Consider the following 22,908-nt stretch of genomic DNA (forward strand, 5'->3'; position numbering starts at 1 on the left):
ATTAGTGTTGAGACTTGTTCAATTGCAAACTGTTTTGTGCTAGATTTATATGTGACTGTCAGTTCGTGGGTTGTATAAATTCAGATTACTACCTGTGATTTTATTTTGTAGTGAGACCGCTCTTTGTGAAGTCAGAGGTGTGATTGTTTTTAATCTCAAGTTCAATGTGCTAGCTATGTACCAGTGACATATGTGACATGTATATGTGATGTGAAATAATTGTATTCTGTCCCTAATCTTGTTCCTTCCGTGTGTCTTATACTTGCTAGTTTTATATACATATATGTGTTCTTGTCTTGTTAGTTCCCTTTGTTGAAGTTGTCCTCCTGTAGTTTCTATTTCTCAAGTGCTAGGAAAGCACCAAAAAGATATTGAGTCAAATCTGAATCTACCCTTGGTGTTTGCATTTTCTTTGTCGACGATCTTTGGGAACGACCTTGTTAGTTTAGGTTTTATTTTTTTTTGCATTCGTCTCTTAAAATTGTGTTACCTAGATTTAGCTGAGCATAGTCATCGTCGCCTAGTCCCTGTGGGGAACACGACACTCGCAGTTCGGGCGAAATATCCCACTGTACCTTCAATTGATCATTTTGGCACCGTTGCCGGGGACTAGCGTCGAACGATTGTGTGAAGCTATAGGCTAGGCTTAGTATAGTTTTTGTTTAAATTTCCATTCAAATTTATTTCTGTGCTTCTTTTACCTTTTTACTTTTTGTTGCTTCGGCTTATTAGGATACTAACTTTCTGACTAGTGTTTACTATTTATGAGTGTTTGTAGGAAATCTGAACTAATTGCAGGTTGTTCTATAGTTACACTCGGTTAAGATGGCATTGCTTCGTGATCTTTGGATGCCCAAAAGTCGGTGCTATATCACAGGACCGATTTGGCCAACTATTGAGGCAGAGAACTTCGAGTTGAAACCTAGTCTTATTGCTTTGGTTCAACAACAACAGTTTGGAGGACTGCCTACTGAGGATCCCTATGAGCACTTACACCGAGTCATGGAGTATTCAGATATAGTCAAGTACCATGGAGTTCCTCAAGATGCAATCATGTGCAGGTTGTTCACATTCTCTCTCCGTGATGATGCTCGTGCTTGGTATCGATCCTTGCCATCAAGGTCATACAGTTGGAATGAGATATCATGAGCTTTCTTGGATAGATATTTCCCACTACACAAGCAGTCTGCGATTCGAGATGAGATCTTCAATTTTGTTCAGCGTGAATACGAGAGCTTGTATGATGCTTGGGAGAGATGCAAGGCTTTATCAGGTGATGTCCTAACCACGGGCTTGAGAGATGGTTAGAGTTACATATATTCTATAGAGGATTGACTTCGGACACTCGATCTTACGTCGATATGGCAGCGGGTGGAGCTATTACAAACAAGACACTTGATGATGCTTTTCTGCTGATTGAGAGTATAGCCTTCCACCAACTTCAGTGGTACAATGAGAAGCCCATCTCTGATTCAGTTCCTTGTTTGCAACAAATCACTTCATCTCAGCAAGAATCTCTTACACAAAAGTCGGAACCAGTTTCTCCATGTAACAAGATTGAGCTTTCATGGATTATCTTTGATGATGATGACACCATCCTAGTTGACACACACACTTTAGATCATATGGATACTAGTGTTGGAGATTTTGTTTTCATTGTGATGATTCTTCCATGGATGAGCCAGAGCTGCAGTTAGTTGTTTTTTATATTGAGGAGTCACCTTTGGTTGATATTGATCATGTGCTGCTAGAGCCAGATATGGAGAAGTTCAATTTCAATGATGTTAGACGCATTGATTCCTCAACACTTGAGCCTAAGATGGAGAGCTTCATGGTTAATTATGATGAGGTGGATTGAGATGTCAAGGAGCCAAGCTCTACTATTTCACTTGTTGACATGAGTCCGGTGGAAATTTCTACTACCACACCTCACTTGGTATCTTCAATTGAGGTAGTCCTGAAGTTTCTTCCCAAGTATCTCAGGTATGATATCAGCTTTCTCGACAAGATATATATGCCATATCATGGATACTGCCTATGCACCATGCGATTTATTGATGATATCTATTTATCATATGTTCAATAGATATGCTTATTTGATAGGATACTCTATTGATGACTTAGAGGGCATTGTCCCTATCATTTGTATTGGCTTGGTTGTTGAGTGTTCTTTCAGGTTTACTCTTGTGCACCATTCATTGCGGGCTGACCAAGTTCGAGATGACATCCCATGGGATCCTGGTGGATTCACGGCATGGTGATAAGGAGAAGCAATGTGCACACATGAGGAAGAGCGAAGATGGAGCATGTATGAGGAAGCAAAAGGAGAGGAGCTGCAGTTGGTGAGGTGATCGAGCGAGTGCTACATCATCAAAGCCTGGTGAGCTGTTTCATGACCCATTTTGAAATCATCATCCATTGATGCTTGCCGAATTAAATTTCTATTTGGGTTGCTTGTGCCATTTCTTAAATGTTGTCCCGCTGAATTTCACCTTTGACATATGGTGCTTGATGAGAATATGCGAACTGATTGTTGAATGCCTTGTAAACTAGTGATCTACACCCTGTTTGCTTTGTTGAAAGTAGTGAAAGCTATTAGTTTTGAGTGCTCAAATCCCTAGTGCACTAGTAAACTTAATCATTTTCTGCTTTTACCTTGATACACTTAGATCATTAAGTGTTAGATGATGAGTTTGTGCCTATTGTGTTCCCATTGAGAGCAATCACTTTACCACTATGGACTAGTATGCTATGTTCCCTGGATCGGTAGCACGTGAACCAGACATGGAGAAGTGATGATTCCTGTTTTTGTGCTTATGCGTTGTTCATTTAAGATAAGTAATAATGAATAAATAAGTCTGACTACCTATAGTAGCATGTCATGTTCCGTGGATCGGTGGCATGTGAAATCAGGTTAGCTTGGGCAGTACTTAATAATAAAAATTGTAATTGTCAAACCAGGTGTATACCATGTTCTCTGGATCGGTGGTATGTTCGTTTGGGGAGACAAACAAAAATAATAATAATTGGTCGAGCCAGGTGTATACCATATTCTCGGGATCGGTGGTATGTTCCTTTGGTGAGACCGGTAAAATATTATCATTGTTGCTACCTTCAAATTCAATAAGTGATTTGATCACAGGAATTACTTCTAGTTCTTTTTGTTCTCGGGATCATGCTCTCTTTAGGAACCATTTGGCACAGTCATCATTTAAACTTGTTGATCCTCTTTTATCATTGTAAAAGTTTAAAATGGTCATGCTTACTAGTATCCGACTGCTTTGTAGCACTCTTAACCATCAATTTTCACTAGCTAAGTCCAAAGCATGCATTGTTTGGAGATGTATTTTACCAGGACATTCTTTACTCAGCTCACTGTTCACATTCTTGCTCTTGTCATATGCCTTTGCTTGAGGACAAGAAAAGATTTAAGTATGGGGGAACTTGATAAGCACATTTCATATACATAATTTTGGTACTCAATATAGCATCTATTGTGATATATTCGTCCACTCTTGCCATGATTGAGTGAATGTTGCTTGATAATCATAAAAAGGATCATTTACTAGTCTTTGGTCTATCTTGCAGAAATGTGCGCAAAGGCACTAATAATCATCAAGATTTCGTCTATGAGGCTATCGAGAAGAGTGAAGAAGAGAAGAGAAGAAAGAAGAGACTTGTGAGATGAAAAGAAGTAACCAGGGGGCTAGCTGAAGAAGAGAAGGGATCATCTTTTGCTAAAAGTATAGAAGGAGAAGGGCCAAATCAGAAAAGTGGTAGATCAGAGAGGGGAACAAAATCCCTAGCCACATCATTCGATCCCTTCTGGCCTGGCACATCTCACTCTCCCTCACCCCTCCTTCTCCACCTCCAGCCGCTGCCACGGCCAGGCCGGCGTGGCGGTGCGTCACCCAGCCATCTATCCACTCCATCTCCACCACGACATCTCCACCACCCACCGCTGCCAGCACCGCATCACCACCACCATCCGCTGCATCTTCCTTCGCCACGCCACACCACCAGCGACTCTCTCTCAACGCACCTTGCTGCTACTCTTCTTCACTTGCCTCAAACTGCTGCTGCTCTCTTCTCCCCGGCGCCTCCACACTGCTGCTACTACTCCTTTCCTTTGCTGGTGTCCCATCTCTCCTTGCACTCCTGCTGCTTCTTCTTCCCAAACCTTGATGCTGCCGCTCTCTTCTCCCCAAAACTACTGCTGCTTGTTCTCTCCTGCGCCCCCTTGCAGAACCTCTGCTCTAAACCTCCTCCTTCTGCTCCTCCTTGTGTGTGTGTGTGTGTAATTCATAAAAAACATATTGTTGTGTTCAGTGAACAATTAGTGTTGAGACTTGTTCAATTGCAAACTGTTTTGTGCTAGATTTATATGTGACTATCAGTTCGTGGGTTGTATAAATTCAGATTACTACCTGTGATTTTATTTTGTAGTGAGACTGCTCTTTGTGAAGTCAGAGGTGTGATTGTTTTTAATCTCAAGTTCAATGTGCTAGCTATGTACCAGTGACATATGTGACATGTATATGTGATGTGAAATAATTGTATTCTGTCCCTAATCTTGTTCCTTCCGTGTGTCTTATACTTGCTAGTTTTATATACATATATGTGTTCTTGTCTTGTTAGTTCCCTTTGTTGAAGTTGTCCTCCTGTAGTTTCTATTTCTCAAGTGCTAGGAAAGCACCAAAAAGATATTGAGTCAAATCTGAATCTACCCTTGCTGTTTGCATTTTCTTTGTCGACGATCTTTGGGAACGACCTTGTTAGTTTAGGTTTTATATTTTTGCATTCATTTCTTAAAATTGTGTTACCTAGATTTAGTTGAGCATAGTCATCGTCGCCTAGTCCCTGTGGGGAAGACGACACTCGCAGTTCGGGTGAAATATCCCACTGTACCTTCAATTGATCACAGTTGTTCTATCATACACGAAGGAATTTCATATTCAATATTTTCAATAGGTGCAGTAGGTTGAGGGGAAATTAATTGTGGTTCCGGACGAGGTGAAGATACCCCGAACAAACCCCTCAAAGGATTGTTTTTCCATAGTAACAAGTGACAATAAATTTCAGCACACTATATAAATGTTTCCTTACCGAGTTCCACTTACCAAAGGCGCTTCACTCCCCGGCAATGGTGCTAGAAAATAACCTTGATGACCCACAAGTATAGGGGATCAATTGTAGCTCTTTTTGATAAGTAAGAGTGTCGAACCCAACGAGGAGCAGAAGGAAATGACAAGTAGTTTCCAGTAAGGTGGTGTCTGCAAGTGTTGAAACTGTAAGTAGCGAGTAGTTTGATAGCAAGATAATTTGTAACGAGCAAGTAACGATGGTAGCAATAAGTATGCAGCAAGGTAGCCTAGTCCTTTTGAGGAAAAGGACAGGCCAAATGGTCTCTTATAATAAGAAAAGCTATCTTGAGGGTACACGGGAATTTTATTTAGTCACTTTCATTATGTTGGTTTGATTTGTGTTCGCTACTTTGATAATATGATATGTGGGTGGACTAGTGCTTAGGTGCTGTTCTTACTTGAACAAACCTCCTACTTATGATTAACCCTCCCGCAAGCATCCGCAACTATGACAAAAGTATTAAGAATACATTCTAACCATAGCATTAAACTTTTGGATCCAATCGGTCCCTTACGGAATAGCGCATAAACTGGGTTTTAAGCTTCTATCACTCTCGCAACCCACCATCTAATTGCTACTCCCCAATGCATTCCCTTAGGCCCAAATATGGTGAAGTGTCATCTAGTCGACATTCACATGACACCACTAAGGGAATCACAACAAACATACTATCAAAATATCGAACACATATCAAATTCACATGATAACTTGCAACATGATTTATCCCGTGACCTCAAGAACAAAGGTAACTACTCACAAACAACAACCATGCTCATGATCAGAGGGGTATTAATATGAATAATGGATCTGAACATATAATCTTCCACCAAATAAACCATATAGTAATCAATTACAAGATGTAATCAACACTATTAGTCACCCCCTAGCACCAGTCTATAGTTCCGGTAACAAGATTGAATACAAGAGATGAAATAGGGTTTGAGATGAGATGGTGCTGGTGAAGATGTTGATGGAGATTTCCCTCCCCAATATGGGAGAGTTGTTGGTGATGATGATGACCATGATTTCCCCCTCCGGGAGGGGAGTTCCCCCGGCCGAATCGCTCCGCGGATGGCAAAAGTGCTCCTGCCCAAGTTCTGCCTCGAGACAGCGGCGCCCCGTCCCGAAAGTATTATTCTAATTTTTTCTAGGTCAAAACCACTTATATACCAGAAGATGGGCACCGGAGGTGGGCCGAGGAGGCCACAACCCACCAGGGAGCGCCAGGGGGCCTGGTGCGCCCAGGTGGGTTGTGACCACCTGGTGGCTCCCCTCTGGTACTTATTCACTCCAATATATTTATTTATTCCATAAAAAATCTTCGTGAAGTTTCAACCCATTTGGAGTTGTGCAGAATAGGTGGCCTGATGTAGCTTTTTCAGGTCCAGATTTCCAGCTGCCGGAATTCTCCCTCTTGGTGTGTACCTTGCAAATTATGAGAGAGAAGGCATTAGAATTACTCCAAAAAGCATTATTATGGATAAAAACATTATAAATAATAGTAAGAAAACATGATGCAAAATGAACGTATCATTCATCATCAACACACCATCTATTGCCTTTTGGAGAGTGGTGTCTCCTAGATTGGTTACGTGTCACTTGGGAGCCTCCGTCAAGATTGTGGAGTTGAACCAATGAGTTTGTACGGGCAAGGAGATTGCCTACTTCGTGAAGATCTACCCAAGTGAGGCAAGTCCTTCGTGGGCGATGGCCATGGTGGGATAGACAAGGTTTCTTCTTCGTGGACCCTTCGTGGGTGGAGCCCTCTGTGGACTCGCCCAACCGTTACCCTTTGTGGGTTGAAGTCTCCATCAACGTGGATGTACGATAGCACCACCTATCAGAACCACGCCAAAAAATCACCGTGTTTACATTGTGTTTGCTCCCTCCAAACACCTCCCCTTTACCTTCATATGCAACGTATTACATTCCGCTGCTATACTCTTAGATTTGCATGTGTAGGTTGATTGCTTGACTTGTGCTAAGTTGCTAAAATCTGCTAAGACTTAAAATTGGGAAAAGGCTTGATTTTTATTTGGTCAAGTAGTCTAATCACCCCCCTCTAGACATACTTTCGATCCTACAAGTGTATCAGAGCTTTGGTCTCCATTTGCCTTGATTTCCATAGCTTTGGTGATCATAGCCTTGGTTTCACAACCTAGGAGAGTATGGCGTCTAGCGAGGGAAATTACCACCGTAGAGGTCCTTACTTTGATGGTACTAATTTTGCTAGTTGGAAGCATAAGATGAAAATGCATATTCTTGGACATAACCCCTCGGTTTGGGCTATAGTGTGTATTGGCTTGTATGGTGGATTCTTTGATGGGAGAGAACCAAACCATGAAGCTTCCGCGGAAGAGTTGAAGATGCTGCAATACAATGCTCAAGCTTGCGATATCCTCTTCAACGAATTGTGCCCCGAAGAATTCAACAAAATAAGCCGTCTTGAGAATCCAAAGGAAATTTGGGATACTTTGATTGATATTCATGAAGGTACCGACTCGGTCAAGGAATCCAAATTGGATGTGCTTCAAAGTCAGCTTGACAAGTTCAAAATGAAGGATGGTGAAGGCGTCGCTGAAATGTACTCTAGGCTTGCTCTCGTCACAAATGTGATTACGGGCTTAGGAAGTGAAGAGATGACCGACAGATTCATCATCAAGAAGATCCTAAGAGCTTTGGATGGAAAATATGATACCGTGTGCACATTGATCCAAATGATGCCCAACTACAAAGGTCTCAAGCCAACCGAAGTCATTGGTAGAATTGTTGCTCATGAGATGTCACTCATGGACAAAGAAGAGCTTCACAACAAGTCAAGTGGTGCTTACAAAGCCTCATGTGATGCTCCTACATCATCAAGTGAGAAACAAGCCTTCAATGAGGAATTGAGCCTAATGGTGAAGAACTTCAACAAATTCTACAAGAGTAGAAGCAAGGAAAGAAGTTCCATGTCAAGGTCCTACAATGACTAAAGATCTTCTAGTCGTTAGCGAAATTGCTACAATTGTGGAAGACCTAGACACTACTCCAATGAGTGTACGACTCCCTACAAAAGAAGAGAAGACTCACCTAAAAGGAAAAGTAGAAGAGAAGAATCACCTCCAAGAGAGAGAAGGAGCAGAGATTATCATTAAGAATGAAGAAACTCTCGCAGAAGCAAGGATTCGGAAAGGAAGGACAAGTCATCAAGGAGCTACACAAAATGAAGACATCAAGCTCATGTTGGTGAATGGGTATCCGACTCTGACTCCGACCATCACTCTGAGAGAAGTTATCACTCCGACTCTGAATATACTCGAGATGAAGGTGTTGCCGGTCTAGCACTTGTGTCAACCAACTCCTATGACATATTTGACAAACCAAATGAAGGAATTGGTAGATGCTTCATGGCTAAACGCCCAAAGGTATCACACCCCGAGTATGTTGATTTCAATAGTGATGAAGATGATTTGCTAGTTGATGATGATTTACTTGCTGACAACTCTAGTTATGAAAACTATGATGAACTTGCTACTAATCATGCTAATCAAGATAAAACGAATGATGATGATAATAAGGAGATCGAGCGTCTAACTAAGGGACTAAGCACTCTTAATTTAGCTCATGAAACTACCTTAGAAGATCATGGAGAGCTTTTAAAGACTCAAGAGAAGCTACGCTTTGAAAAGCTCAATCTAGAGCAAGAGCGTGGGTTCTTAAAAGCAATCAATGATGATCTTTGTAAGAAAAGTTCTTCTTACATTGCCAAGCGTTTACTCTTGTCTACTTACATGCCAAAATTAAAATCTAGTAACAAGAGCAAGAAAGATTCTTCTTATAGTAGTAACAATAATCATGTTAAATCCAATGTTGTTGCTTCTAGTAGTTCTCTTGATTACACTAATGATTCTCTTAGCCAAGTTACACTTGAGCAAGAAAATAGCTTATTGAAGGGAATTATAGAGAAAGGTGTTTACAAGAGCCTTGCCGGAAGTAAGCAATTCAAGGAAATTGTACGCAAGCAAGGAAGGCACCGGAAATCAAGGTGTTGGTTTTGAACGGAAGTTCAATGCCAATGGAGTTGAGTGGGAAGAAGATCAATACCCCAAGACGAAGTTTATTCCTCAACAAGAGAAGTATGATCCTACTTCTTTCAAGGGGACACAAGCTCAAGATGATCTTCCACCACAAGACCACAAGCAAAAAGGCAAGGAAAAGCTTCAAGACGAGATTGATGCATTTGAAGAAGCTCCCAAGGCCTTGGTCAAGTGGGTTCCCAAGACTACATCAAGTTCTACTTCATCAAGTATGACTACAACTCCAAGGATTCCCATCAAGTTGATGTGGATCCCGAAGAAGAAGAACTATAGAGTTCTTGAGGGTGACTCCGCCAACATACTTCACTCATATCATTTTGGCGAGAACAAGTGCAAACAACTTTCACATCTTGCACTAGTTCAAGGAGTCACAAACCCTCTTGTTGGTAAGACAAGTGACAAGGTAACCTAATGCTTCCATGGACATCATCTTGTGTGTACTTCACTCTATGTCTATGGATATCCTTGTTTGTTCCTTGTGGGACTAACCCGTGTAGGTATTGAAAGTGCAACTCACTCCAATGGATTGCTCCAAATGATCTACATCAACATTGAGCATCCACATCTTCAACATCTACATGAAGTCATCATCGACAAAACCCAAAGTTAGTTCATCCCTCTTAGGGGGGATATCACATCTAGGGGGAGCTTTACTCTAAGTATTGAGCTAAAGCAACTCTAATGGTGTGAACACAACAATGCTTTATGTATAAGTGGTAACCCCACTTGTGCTTAAACGATGAGTATGACCTATGATCAAATGTTCTCATTTGACTCCTAAGTCAATATACTCATATATAGATGACCTAGTCATCGCCAATTGCTTGATAGATGCTAGAGTGTTTGTGCATGCTTTGCCACATATTTCATTTGCCATTTTATTGTGTGAGCATGTTGATTGCATATTTTTCTCATTCGAGGACATCCATTTGTTGCTTTGATTGTTTGGCTCTTCTTCTTTTGCCAAATGGATGGACAAGAGTGCCTAAGAACTTCCTCTAGCTATCTATGCTTTTCTCATCTCAAACTCTATTCATGCTACATCACAAAGTTTGATCAAGTCAGATTCGAACCCTCTGGGTGAGGAGCACTCGGAGTCACCGATTCGTCATGGACTTAAACTACCAAAACCTCTCTGTGCATTTCGGTCCGAACGATTCATCCTTTTTGGTCATACCGAGTTCACTGAGTTGATCTAGGTTTTCAATCTCGGTGCAACCGATTAGAACTATTCGGTCACACCGAGTTGCAGTAACCGCTTGTGATTCTGCATCTCGGTGCCACCGAGTTGTTCCACTCGGTCACACCGATAGGGTCAGGATATATATACCGACGGGTCAAAATTTGGAAATTTCTCCAAAACCTTTCGCCCGCGCGTGTCCTGCTCTGCCGACTCGAGTCTCTGGATCGTCCTCTCGTCACCAGCAACCTCCCGCCACTGGTCTCCGTCGCCGCCAACGGAAATCTACAACGTCGTTTCCGCCATAGCGAGCCCATCATCGAGCTAGGGTATGAGTTCGAACCTTTGTGCAATCCTTACCTCCGATTCTTAGCACAAAGCAAATGCCATGATTCTGACCACGTATGAGATCAATCTATCCAATAAAAACTTCCTTTAGATTAGTTTTGATTCGAAAATTTAGGGTTAGATTTCTGCCGAACTCATCTCGGACCGACCGAGTTGTGGAAATCGGTCTCACCGATTTTGCTTAGGCCATTGCACTTGTAACTTTCGGTCTGACCGAAACTTGCAAATCGGTGTGACCGAGTTCAACTCTCAGTGAAACCCTAGCAATCTTGGAGTCACCAAACTGTGTCTCGGTATGACCGATTCCACTAGTTTAGACTCCAAAAGTTGCTTCGGTGTCACCGAGTTTAACAAATCGGTAGATCCGAAATGCTTTCTATGGAAAACTAAAACTAAGTTTTTGACTCATGTGTTTTGCAAAACCTCTGCACTTTGTGATGCTCATCCACTCTATCTCATCTATAACTATTCACAGGGTCAGCTGTCAGTTTGCAGTGTCAGACATGTTAGATCAAAGTGATAGCCAGAACAAGTCTGAAGAGCAGGTGAATCTGAGTGAGGGCACTGGTCCCTCTGGCAGTTATGATGAAGGCAATAGAAGTACTCCTAGCAACCTGCCTAAGGCTGCTACTAGGTAGAGGGGGAAGAGAAATTCTGAGTCTCAAGATGAAGATTATATTGCTGCTGAGGAGGAGGTCAGATCCAAGAAGAAGGTTGTGAAGAAAGAATTTGGCACAGCTGCATCTACAAAGCTTGGTTTTAACAAGAAGGCTCTTGCAAAGAGAGTGCCCATGTCAAAGGCCAGAGCCTCCACTCTTGAAACTTCCAAATCTACTGGTGGAGAGGCTGCTGGTGAGGGCAGGAAGAAAAAGGAAAGAAAGAGAGGGAGATGGTGCAAGAAAGTAGATCCCATGGCAGAATTTGAGAAGCTCTCCTCTGAGGAAGAAGAGGATGCTGCACCAGCACCCAAAGCTCAAAATATGACGGGAGATGCCATCAAGTCTGGGGCTGCCCCTTCAAAGCCCAAGACTGCCCCCAAAGCTTTTGCTCCAGCCCCAAGACTGCACCAAAGAGGAGCACAAGAAACATACTAGATGCTGAGAAGAACAAGGCCCCGGTGCCTGAGATTGAAGAAGAAGAAGATGTTTAAGCCCAAGTTCTTAGGAAGCTCAAGCCCAAGATCCTTGACCATGATGACAATCATCCAGTGGCAGAAAATATGAAAGTCAGAAAAGATGCAGGACTCGGATTGTGGAGAGAATCAGATACATATGTTGTGAGGAGAAGGACTGCTGTGGACTATAGGTTTCACATCAAGGAGCAGCAGGACTTCTATGAGACTATTCTGTTAGACAAGAAACCCATAGTATGTGACATGAAGTGGGCAGACTGGAAGTACATCAACAACAATGAATACCACTTCCCAGAAGTGCATGAAAGTTTCAGACTATGTGGAGTAGATACTTTTGTGGGTCAGAAACTCACCAAGTGGAATGATGAGCTCATTATGCAATTCTACTCTATAGCTCATTTCTATCCCGATGGAAGGATTGTATGGATGTCTGAAGGTACAAGGTACCAATCAACAGTTGCTGAGTGGGCCAAGCTGATAAATGCCCCTGCAGAGCATGAGGATGACATAGATGTCTATGCCAAGGAGAAGAAAGATCACAACTCCATGGCCAACATGTATAAGGAGATTTCTGACAAAGCCTTGGAGACTCACAAGATGGGCTCTGTGTACTATTTGTTGTCTGGACTGGCCACTATTAACACTATCTTGAGGCACACCTTGTTGCCCAAATCAGGAGATCACAGGATGATCATAGGCCACTCAATAAATTTGCTGCAATTGGTTGATGTGCCCCAGAAGTTTAAGGTGATGAGTTTGATTGTTGAGACAATCAAGAGGACAGCTGCTGACCAGAAAAGATCATGTGGGTATGCTCCACACATCCCAATGCTCATCATCTCCAAGATGGGCACATGCACATACTTGTTGGACAAGGAACACCTTCCCTTGAGGCCTGACTTTGAGGACAACACAGTTGTCATGAATGATGAAGATCCCACATCTGTAGAGGCTCAAGAGAAGAGGGAGAAAGCAAAAGCTGAGAAGGCAGCAAAGATGCCAAGTGCTGAAGAGGCTTCACAAGTTTTCCTCAAGTCTACGCAAGATCAACTTGGATATCTTATTCAAGCAACTTTGAGGATTGAGAAAGGATTGGCCACCCTGACTCGGAATCAAGAGAGCCCGGAGTTTCAATTATTCAGATGCACGGTAAAATCCTCTTTATTCCGAAGTGGTCTTAGTTGTCTGATATCTTGTACTTCTTGGAGTGGTCTCATCAGTCTAATCTTCGTGTGGTCAAAAGGGGAAAGGGGTATAGTCTAACTAAAAGGGAATATTTGGTAAAGCTCGAAAAAGAAGAGAGGTAAAAGATTTTTTGAAAATAAAGTTTTAAAGAAAATCTTTCCTATGGACTTGCCAGTTTCTAGGGTCATGTCCTACAGTCAACATGTGCTCTGATCCCATCTTGTAGCGACCCGACCCGAATGGATCGAAGTCTCTGTGCTTAAGTGTCATCCCTGGATCGGTATGCTGACACACACAGTACTCGAGGATTTATAACAGAGGTAAATTGTCACATCCTAGCTAGTTCATGCATTAGAGTGTTGCATCATGTCTACTTTTCACAGAAACTTGAAATGGGGATGCCAGAAACCCCCAGCACCCCCGCTGAACACAACTAGGGTTTACTAAAATCCTTTTCAATGAACCTGAAATGCCCTCCATAAATGTTCATCATCTTTGGTCCTGGCTAAAACCTCTGCCAAAAATGGTTTCATATTTTGGAGGCCATTCTGGATTTTTGCACCAAGCCATAAGTATTTGCATTTGGGCAATTTAAATCCTATAAATATTTTCAAATGCCCAAATAATCTTGAAGGTATTTTTAGGCTGTTGAGAATAATTTCAAATGTGCCTCTGAATATTTTCAGGTTTTTCCTAAATGGAATAGTATTTCTACTATTTCAAAACACAGAACAGAAATAAATAAAAAGGAAAACAGAAGGCAGAGAAGGAACTTACCTGGCAGCCCACCTGGCGGCCCAGCACTGTGCTGGCCCATGGCCAGTCAGCTGCTTGCTCCCGCCAGAGCAGGCACAGAGGTGATGCCGGCGTGCGCGAGCTCGCCACGGTGCCACCTGCTTGCCGCCTCACCCGTGGACGAGCTGGACGACCTCCACGTCGCGCCCCCGAGCCCCTGGACACCCCCATTCGCCCCCATCGCCTCTCCCTCGCTCTCTCTCGCCATGGCCGACGCAGCCGCTGCCACCTCGCCGGAGTAGCCGTAGCCACCGCCATCCCCGAGTTACCTGACCGTGTCCAGCAGCTCCGCCGTCGCCTTCTCCTTCGAGCAAGTCGAGCCCCGAGCACTCGCTTGCCCCGAAGCCACTGCTTCGACCTCGCCTTCACCGCCCACCGCCGGAGATCCCCTTCGCCGTCACCACCGCAGCAGTTCGTCCCCGACAGCGCCACCTAGCTCATCGCCTCTACCGTGAGCTTCTGCCCCTTCCCCATCCTCTCATTCTTGCTGCCGCCCCTTGCATCGACCGTAACCAGCAGCACCGCACACGCCGCCGCACGAGCTCGTCGCCGACGAGGCTCCGGCCATCCAACGGTCGCACCACCATGGCCGTTAGCTTCACTGCATCGCCAGGAGCCCGTAGCACCATCGCACGCCCCTCGCCGTCCTCTCTAGCGACGGGTTCGACTACACCCGTACCCCGGCAGCCGCACAGCTCATCGCCGGCGTCGATTCCGGCGACCCCGAACTCCACCACCACCACCAGTCGATGCGGCTCGTTCCCAGGTGCGAGTAGATGCTCTCCGCCGCCCTTTTGGTCACCGGAGCACGGATCCCGCACCCCACCGCCGTGTCTGGACGTCGCCGGCGGCTAAACGCCGGCGAGTCAGCGTGGTTTGACCACGGGTTTGACTCCCCAGAGTCACTGACAAGTGGGGCCCGCCTGCTAATTAACCTGGGTTAGATTTAAGTTAATCCTAATTAGTTAATTATCTAACAGTGACACTGACACAGGGGACCCACACGTCAGGTTTGACCTGGACAACCCCGTTGACCGCTGATGTCATCATGACACACTGCTGACGTAATAAGTAACTTTATTACTGGAATTATTCTTATACAGGAAATTCCAGAAATTATCACAAACTTCAAAAAATCATAGAAAATAATCTATAGCTCAGAATGAAAAGATTTATATATGAAAAATGATCAAAAAAATCCATTCTATCCATCTGTACTGGTTTCATGCATGTTTAAGCAAATTAACCCACTGTTTAATGCAGAACAAGATAAAGCACTAACATGGGCCATTTATGAACTTGGAATTTGAATCTTTGATTCAAAATAGTCCAAACCCATCTAGTCTTAGTTGCATTAGCCCAATACATCCATTTTGCCATGTCTCATGCATGCATCATATTGTTGCACTTGCTTGGTGTTGATTGTGCTTCGATGTGTTCATTGTGGTAGGTTCTACCTCCGAGGATATTCACGAGTATCCAACTGAAGGGCAGTATCCCACCACCACTCCGTCAGGCAAGCAACCCATTGATCATTTCGATACAAACCCATCTTCTCGCTTCTGCTCTCATTTACTGCATTAAGACAATGCGATTCAAACTGCTGTGTGTTGCGGTAGTTGAACCCACTTTCCTTTGCGTGACCTGTCATTGCCACAATAACTAGATGAAACCCACTAGCATGTGTAGGAGTTGATTGAGCCATGTTGTGTTCCTACAATGCTATGCTTGCTACGCTTAGAGTCGTGTCAGGTCTGGCTCATCAGGGTGATGAACTAGAGTGAAAGCGTGTGTCGGTAATGAGAGTGAGGTGTTGAACACGATTTGGTAACGGTATCGATGGGAGGCCATGTAGGAGTACATGGTGGGTTGTTTCATTGAGACCGTCCTAAAGAACTGAGATCTGTATGCGTGATTTAAGATTCAGCTACTACCACGCATTGGGCCCGAAACCAATGGACCCCCTCGGCTTCTTAATCACCCTTGTCCTCTGTCCAGGAGTTGCACGTAGTTTCTGGTGTTTGTAGTAAGCTGGAGGCCGTGGACAGCGCTGACCAAGGGGTGGGCTGTGATGCGGTAGGCTCGTGGCCCGGTGTACCGAGTCGCCCGTTTGGTGTCTCGGGAACCCTGCACACATCGTTCGGGGCCGTATGTGGAAACCTCGGCCGGACTCCCTGCGGATGGAACCTGAATAGGCGATAAACCTGGACTAGAGACTCGAGTGTTTAGGTAGGCTATGGCCGACACCCTCGCTGGGCTTCCGCTTGAAGGTTGCCGAGTACACACTGTGTAAACGGTGGTAAGTGGTGAGAGCGTGTGTGACGAAGTACACCCCTGCAGGGTATAAAACTATTCGAATAGCCGCGTCCGCAGTAAGGGACTACTTGGTCGCTTATGCAGTTCATAGACAAGTAAATGGATACTACTAAAAGCCTCAAGATAAGTGTGAGTACCGCGGATGGCCCTCTCGTGGGATGACGAGGGAGGATCCACGGTAGAGTATTGAAATGGTGATTAGTGGACTCGTGTGCGAAAAATATTTTACAAGTGGTGTCTCGTAGGATAGCTTAGCCAAGAGTCAAAGCTGGCTTGCTGCAATAACTCCACTACCTTCTTGAGAATGAACATGTATAGTAAGATCTGTGGTAAGACTTGCTGAGTACCTTTGTACTCATGTTGCTTCAATTACTGTTTTCAGACGACAACACCGCCCCTTCCGATGGGTTCTATGTAGAACTCGACGACGATGAGTGACTTGCCACCCAGGTGGTGATCTAGGCTTGTGAAGGGCCTACGTAGATAGACAGGCTTCGTCAAGCCTTCTTTCTTTCTAGTGTCTGTACCCAGACAAGTTGCTTCCGCATGTGTTTGTATGATTGTATGACTTGAGTGTCGGGTCATGTGACCCCTATCTGTATGAACAAGTTATGTAAGGCTCTCTGGAGCCCTTTAAATAAAGTACTTTGAGTTGTAGAGTTTTGTTGTGATGCCATGTTGTAATTGCACATATCGAGCATATTGTGTGTGTGATTGAAATGCTTGGTATGTGTGGGATCCGACAATCTAGTTGTTTATCCTTCGCAGCCTCTCTTATGGGGAAATGTAGTCTAGTGCCTCCTTGAGCCATAGTAGTCCGCTACAGCCCGGTTCACCGGAGTCCTGCTAGCCCAGCACTACTGCTCTGGACACTTGACTGGCCGGCATGTGATTCATATCGTTCCTGTGTCTGTCCCTTTGGGGAAATGTCACGCGGTGACATCCGGAGTCCTACCTAGCCTGCTACAGCCCGGGTTCCCGGAGTCCTGTTAGCCCAGTGCTACAGCCCGGATTCACACGCTACTGACCGACACGTTCAATGTTGATTCATGTATGCCTGTCCCCATACGTTAGTGCCGCTTTGGGTTCACGACTAGCCATGTCGGCCCGGGTTCTCTGTCATATGGATGCTAGCGACATTGTCATATACGTGAGCCAAAAGGCGCAAACGGTCCCGGGCCATGGTAAGGCGACACCCGTGGGAGCACCGTGCGTGAGGCCGCAATGTGATATGAGGTGTTACAGGCTAGATCGGTGTGACTTAGAATCGGGGACCTGACAGCGTTGGCATCAGAGCCGGACTGCCTGTAGGTGCGTTAAGCCAAACTGGTCGATGTCGAGTCTAGAAATGCTTTAGTTATATGTAGGGGAATTGATTGTGGGAGGGAACGTAAGGCGCTTTTACTCCTTTACCTTATGCCCTCTGATCTGAGTCATTCTCTTCTCATTCTACGTGGGTTGAGGACTAGGCTCTCTTCTCTCTATCAGGTTCACGTGTTACTAATCCGTAGTAACTTATAGGATTGTTGGTTCCATGCTTCGGTTCAGTTTCTACTACCTTAGTATGTTGTCGGTTGAACCAGAACCTTGATATGATGTTGTTGAGTGGTATTGCAAACTGTTGCGAATGTCTCAAATCTTTTTCCGAGCATTTACAGCCGTTATGCTGTCCGAATTCTCCTAGAAATACTAATGCCTTGCATTATTCCGTGCTTTCAGATGGCCACCCGTTCCCAGAATCAAGTGGTTCGTCTGACCCGGTGCCTCGGCCTACCTGGTCACACGGCCATGCTGGTCCGAGTGATGGTTGAGACAGGCTATCGGTGGTATCCTGAGCATACCGTCGAGGAGCAGTTTCGAGACTTTAATCAAAGCCAATATTTTTGCACAGTCAGGATTTACCCTTCCTATCCTGGAGCTACTGAACCCCTCCATTGCTCTTATGGACTTGGGGTTACCATCGAGATGTCCGTGCAGGATGCAGCTTACTCGATGATGACTATCATGCGAGCCAGAACTGCCTTGCTTCAGAACACTGACTTCCGCTATATGCCAGCATCACTCCCTGGGGCATAGGGGTACTATCAGGCTACCTACTATGATCCTACCCATGAGGATTCACTACTCCGCACCACCACCGAGATGCTTGAGGACAAGGACCGTGAGAATCGTGCCTTGCAAATGGAGCTCTTTAATGCCCGTTCTGATCACTGGGCCACTCTGACACGGTTTGCACCTGCCGTGCAGGCCGGGTATATGGACATGAGGGACTTGTACCCCGTGCGGTCTGGTCTGCCAGAATGTATGGTATGGCGTGATGTAGGAGGCATCACCCCTCCTCGTGGACCCCGTCTGCCACCGTTTGTTGGACCAAGGCCACACCCGAGTCCTTATGGACCGCAAGCTCCACAGGACCGACTGTTTCCAGATGATCATGTTCAGCTCCCAGGACATGGTGGTGACTTCTATGAAGATTACTACGGAGACGTCTGAGTTGGTAGTAGTTCCACTAGTATTGTAACAGCTGTATTCCCCACAGTCCTGCGTGTCTTGTGGGATACGACTTGGTGTGTATCACGTTCCGGAGGTGTAGAAAAATAATGTATAGGAGCTTGGAATGCCTCTGATGAGATGTATCGTCTTTTCATCGTAGCTGTACTCTAGCCTGGGCTTGTACTAAACTATGTATGGTGTGTATGACCGTTGGTATATATATGTCAGTTTCTATATTACCATGTCATACTGATGATCATCTCTGCATTCCGTGTTATCCATTACATTCCGCATTTCCCTGCCAAGATTTAGCCATCCTTGTCTAAATCGTTGTTTTGTTTCTCCTAGGATGGTTAACACCCGCAACAACCCTGCTGTCCAGGCGCAGGGTGAAGCCAATGCAGTTGGGGGGAGAATCTGCCTCAACCGCCTTCTCTGGCCGAAGTCATGCTGGAGGCAGAAAGAAACAAGCGTGAGACTAACCGCTTGCTAGAGCGAATTGAGCAGAATACTGCACGTCACCAGAGGAACGACTTGGTGTCCATCAATGACTTTATCAAGTTGTACCCACCAAAGTTTAACCATTCCGTCGAGCCCCTTGATACGGATGATTGGCTTCGCAGCATCACCCATAAGCTACGTTTTGCCAACGTAGCCGAAGCTGATAAGGTTACCTACACTGCCTATCACCTCGAAGGCCCTGCTAGCCTCTGGTGGGAAAACTTTGAGGCTATGCGCCCAGCCGGCCAAATCACTACTTGGGCTGAATTCAGTGAGGCTTTCCGTGAGCATCATATTCCGGAGGGTCTCATAGATCGTAAGCGGGAAGAATTCTGCAACTTCACCCAAGGCAGACTGACCGTGGATGCATACGGCCGTGAGTTTGGAAATCTAGCACGCTATGCTCCTGAAGAGGTATCCACCGACGCCAAGAAGCAGGCAAGGTTCCGCAAGGGACTTAGCCCCGAGCTTCGCCGTGATCTTCGTCTGCACAAGTGCACCTCTTTCCAGAAATTGGTCAATAAGGCCATCAGTGCTGAGACAGGACAGACTGACTATGACGCTACACGCAAGCACTCTCGCGATTTTGGTTCCTCATCCGGCTCCGGATCTCAGAAGCGCCGGGTCTGGATTCCAAACACTGCTCTGCCACCTAGGTTCACTCCGAGGCCATCCTTCGAGGCGCCTCGCCCCAACCAGCAGTATGCACCGCCCAAGGTCTATGGTGGCCCCACTGCTAATGCTGCTCCATGCCCCAATGTTGTGACATGCTTCAAGTGTGGAGAAACGGGTCACTATTTGCGCGAGTGCCCCCGAAACAACCCCAATCAACCTGGACAGTCCGTTGGCCGTGGTAAGCCAGCAGGAAGGACTTACTACGCCAAGCCAGCCACCACTGCACGTGGCAATGTCAACTATGTTTCAGCTGAAGAAACTCATGAGGATCCCAATGTTGTCCTTGGTACGCTCCTTGTTAATTGCCATCCGGCAACTGTTCTTTTCGATACTGGAGCATCTCATTCATTTATCTCTGAGAGCTATGCTCGATTGCACAACACCACATTTAGTGACATGCCCACCTCCATGGACATTCAAACTCCTGGTTCTAGATGGAAAACCTCTAGGATAAGCCATGGAAATGAAATTCTTGTCGACAGATTGGTCTTCCTTGCATCACTAATAGCTCTCAAGTCCTCGGACATAAATATCATCTTGGGTATGGACTGGATGTCAACTCATTATGCTAAGATTGATTGCTCTACTAGAACTGTTCAACTCACCCATCCGTCGGGCAAGACAGTCAATGTTCTGACCCGAGTGTCTAAGCGTCAGCTTTACTCATTAAATGCCAACCCTCTTCTAGACCTTGAAGATGTTCCGGTAGTCCGTGACTTCCCGGATGTCTTCCCAGAAGAACTGCCAGGTATTCCACTTGACAGGGATGTCGAGTTCGTGATAGACCTTGTTCCAGGAACCGTCCCAATCTCTAGAAGACCTTATAAGATGGCACCCCTAGAGCTAGCCGAGCTTAAGAAACAACTCGATGAGTCCTTGAAAAAGGGTTTCATTCATCCTAGTTCTTCTCCGTGGGCTTGCCCCGTCCTCTTCGTCAAGAAGAAGGATGGTACGGATCGGATGGTTGTAGATTACCGACCTGTCAACCTAGTCACTATCAAGAACAAGTATCCGCTCCCCAGGATCAACGACCTGTATGATCAGCTCGCTGGATCCTCAGTCTTCTCTAAAATGGATTTGAGGTTGGGCTACCATCAAATCAAAATTAAGAACGGGGACATTGCTAAAACGGCCTTTGTTACTCGTTATGGCCAATACGAGTATACCGTCATGTCTTTCGGTTTAACCAATGCTCCAGCCACCTTCCCTCGGTTAATGAACTCAATCTTCATGGAGTATTTGGATAAATTCGTTGTAGTATACCTCGATGATATACTCATCTACTCCAAGAATGAGGAAGAACATGCCGAGCATCTAAGGCTAGTATTGACGAAACTTCGAGAGCATCGCCTTTATGCTAAGTTCTCTAAGTGTGAATTCTGGTTGCCAGAAGTGACCTATCTAGGCCATGTAATCTCTGGTAAGGGTATTGCTGTCAATCCCGAGCGAGTTCAAAGCCATCCTTGACTGGACTCCACCTGAATCGGTCAAGCAAGTTCGGAGTTTCCTTGGCTTAGCGAGCTACTGTCGCCGCTTCGTCGAGAATTTCTCCAAGGTTGCTAAACCTCTAACTGAACTCCTCAAGAAAGATAAAAAGTTCGAGTGGACCCCACAGTGCGAGTTCAGCTTCCAGGAACTGAAAAGACGCCTGACATCTGCTCCCGTACTCATACCACCAGATTTTTCTAAGGACTTTGTTATCTATTGCGACACCTCGCGACAAGGACTAGGTTGCATACTCATGCAAGATCGTCACGTGATTGCCTACGCTTCCCGACAGTTGCGTCCACATGAGGATAATTATCCCACACATGATCTAGAGCTTGCAGCCGTAGTCCATGCACTCAAAACACGGCGACATTACCTTCTCGGTAATCGTTGCGAGATTTTCACCGATCACCAAAGTCTGAAATACATTTTCACCCAACCGGATTTGAATCTCAGGCAAAGACGTTGGGTCGAGTTGATCACAGATTACGACTTAGGAATAACTTACACCCCGGGCAAAGCCAACGTCATGGCTGATGCGCTAAGCCGTAAATCTTACTGTAACAACTTGTTGTTACAACAAAGGCAACCACTTCTCCATGAGGAATTCTGTAAGCTTAACCTTCACATTGCTCCTCGAGGGTTCCTATCCACCCTGGTGGCGAAACCTACCCTTACGGATCAGATCATCAAAGCTCAGAAGGTAGATCCGGGAATCTCCTGTATTAAAAGAAACATCAAGAAAGGAGTTGCGGATTGTTTCTCCGTTGATGACCAAGGTGTTGTGTTCTTTGGAGACCGCCTGGTGGTTCCCAAGGTACGCAACCTGAGGCGATTGATCCTTAAGGAAGCTCATGAATCTCCTCTCACCATTCATCCCGGTAGTACCAAAATGTATCAAGACCTACGCCAGAGGTTTTGGTGGACTAGGATGAAGAGAGAAATTGCTCAATACATTGCTAATTGCGACGTCTGCCGTCGTGTTAAAGCAGAGCATCAACGGCCTGCTGACACCCTTCAGCCTTTGGCTATTCCTGAATGGAAATGGGATAAAATCGGTATGGATTTCATTACCGGGTTTCCCAGGACCAAGAGAGGGAATAATGCTATCTTCGTTGTTGTCGATCGTCTTTCCAAAGTAGCCCACTTCCTACCTGTTCGTGATAGTATAACCGCGAGCCAGCTAGCTGACTTGTACATCTCCCGAATAGTGTCTCTTCATGGTGTTCCATTGGAAATTAACTCAGACCGTGGAAGTCTCTTCACCTCTCGATTCTGGGAAAGTTTCTAGAATGCTATGGGAACTCGTCTCTCCTTTAGCACCGCCTTCCACCCTCAATCAAGTGGTCAGGTAGAACGAGTTAATCAAATTCTGGAGGATATGCTCCGAGCTTCTGTCATCTCTTTCGGCATGGATTGGGAGAAATGCCTTCCATTCGCCGAGTTCGCTTATAACAATAGTTATCAAGCTAGCTTGGGCAAAGCTCCTTTCGAGGTTCTCTATGGACGAAAATGTCGAACGCCTCTTAACTGGTTAGAAACTGGGGAAAGACAACTCTTTGGCCCGGATA

The 22,908-nt window shown here is 45.2% G+C and overlaps 1 non-coding gene across 1 annotated transcript; it reads right to left on the reverse strand.

Annotated features, from left to right (window-relative positions):
- Window positions 1–1,188: 1,188 nt before the first annotated feature.
- On the reverse strand, window positions 1,189–1,295 carry LOC123056279 (small nucleolar RNA R71). The gene has a single exon (XR_006426708.1). It is a non-coding gene; the product is annotated as a small nucleolar RNA R71 (small nucleolar RNA).
- Between the last annotated feature and the right edge of the window lie 21,613 nt (window positions 1,296–22,908).

This window comes from Triticum aestivum, chromosome 2D, assembly GCF_018294505.1.
Source record: "Triticum aestivum cultivar Chinese Spring chromosome 2D, IWGSC CS RefSeq v2.1, whole genome shotgun sequence".
Lineage (NCBI taxonomy): Eukaryota > Viridiplantae > Streptophyta > Magnoliopsida > Poales > Poaceae > Triticum > Triticum aestivum.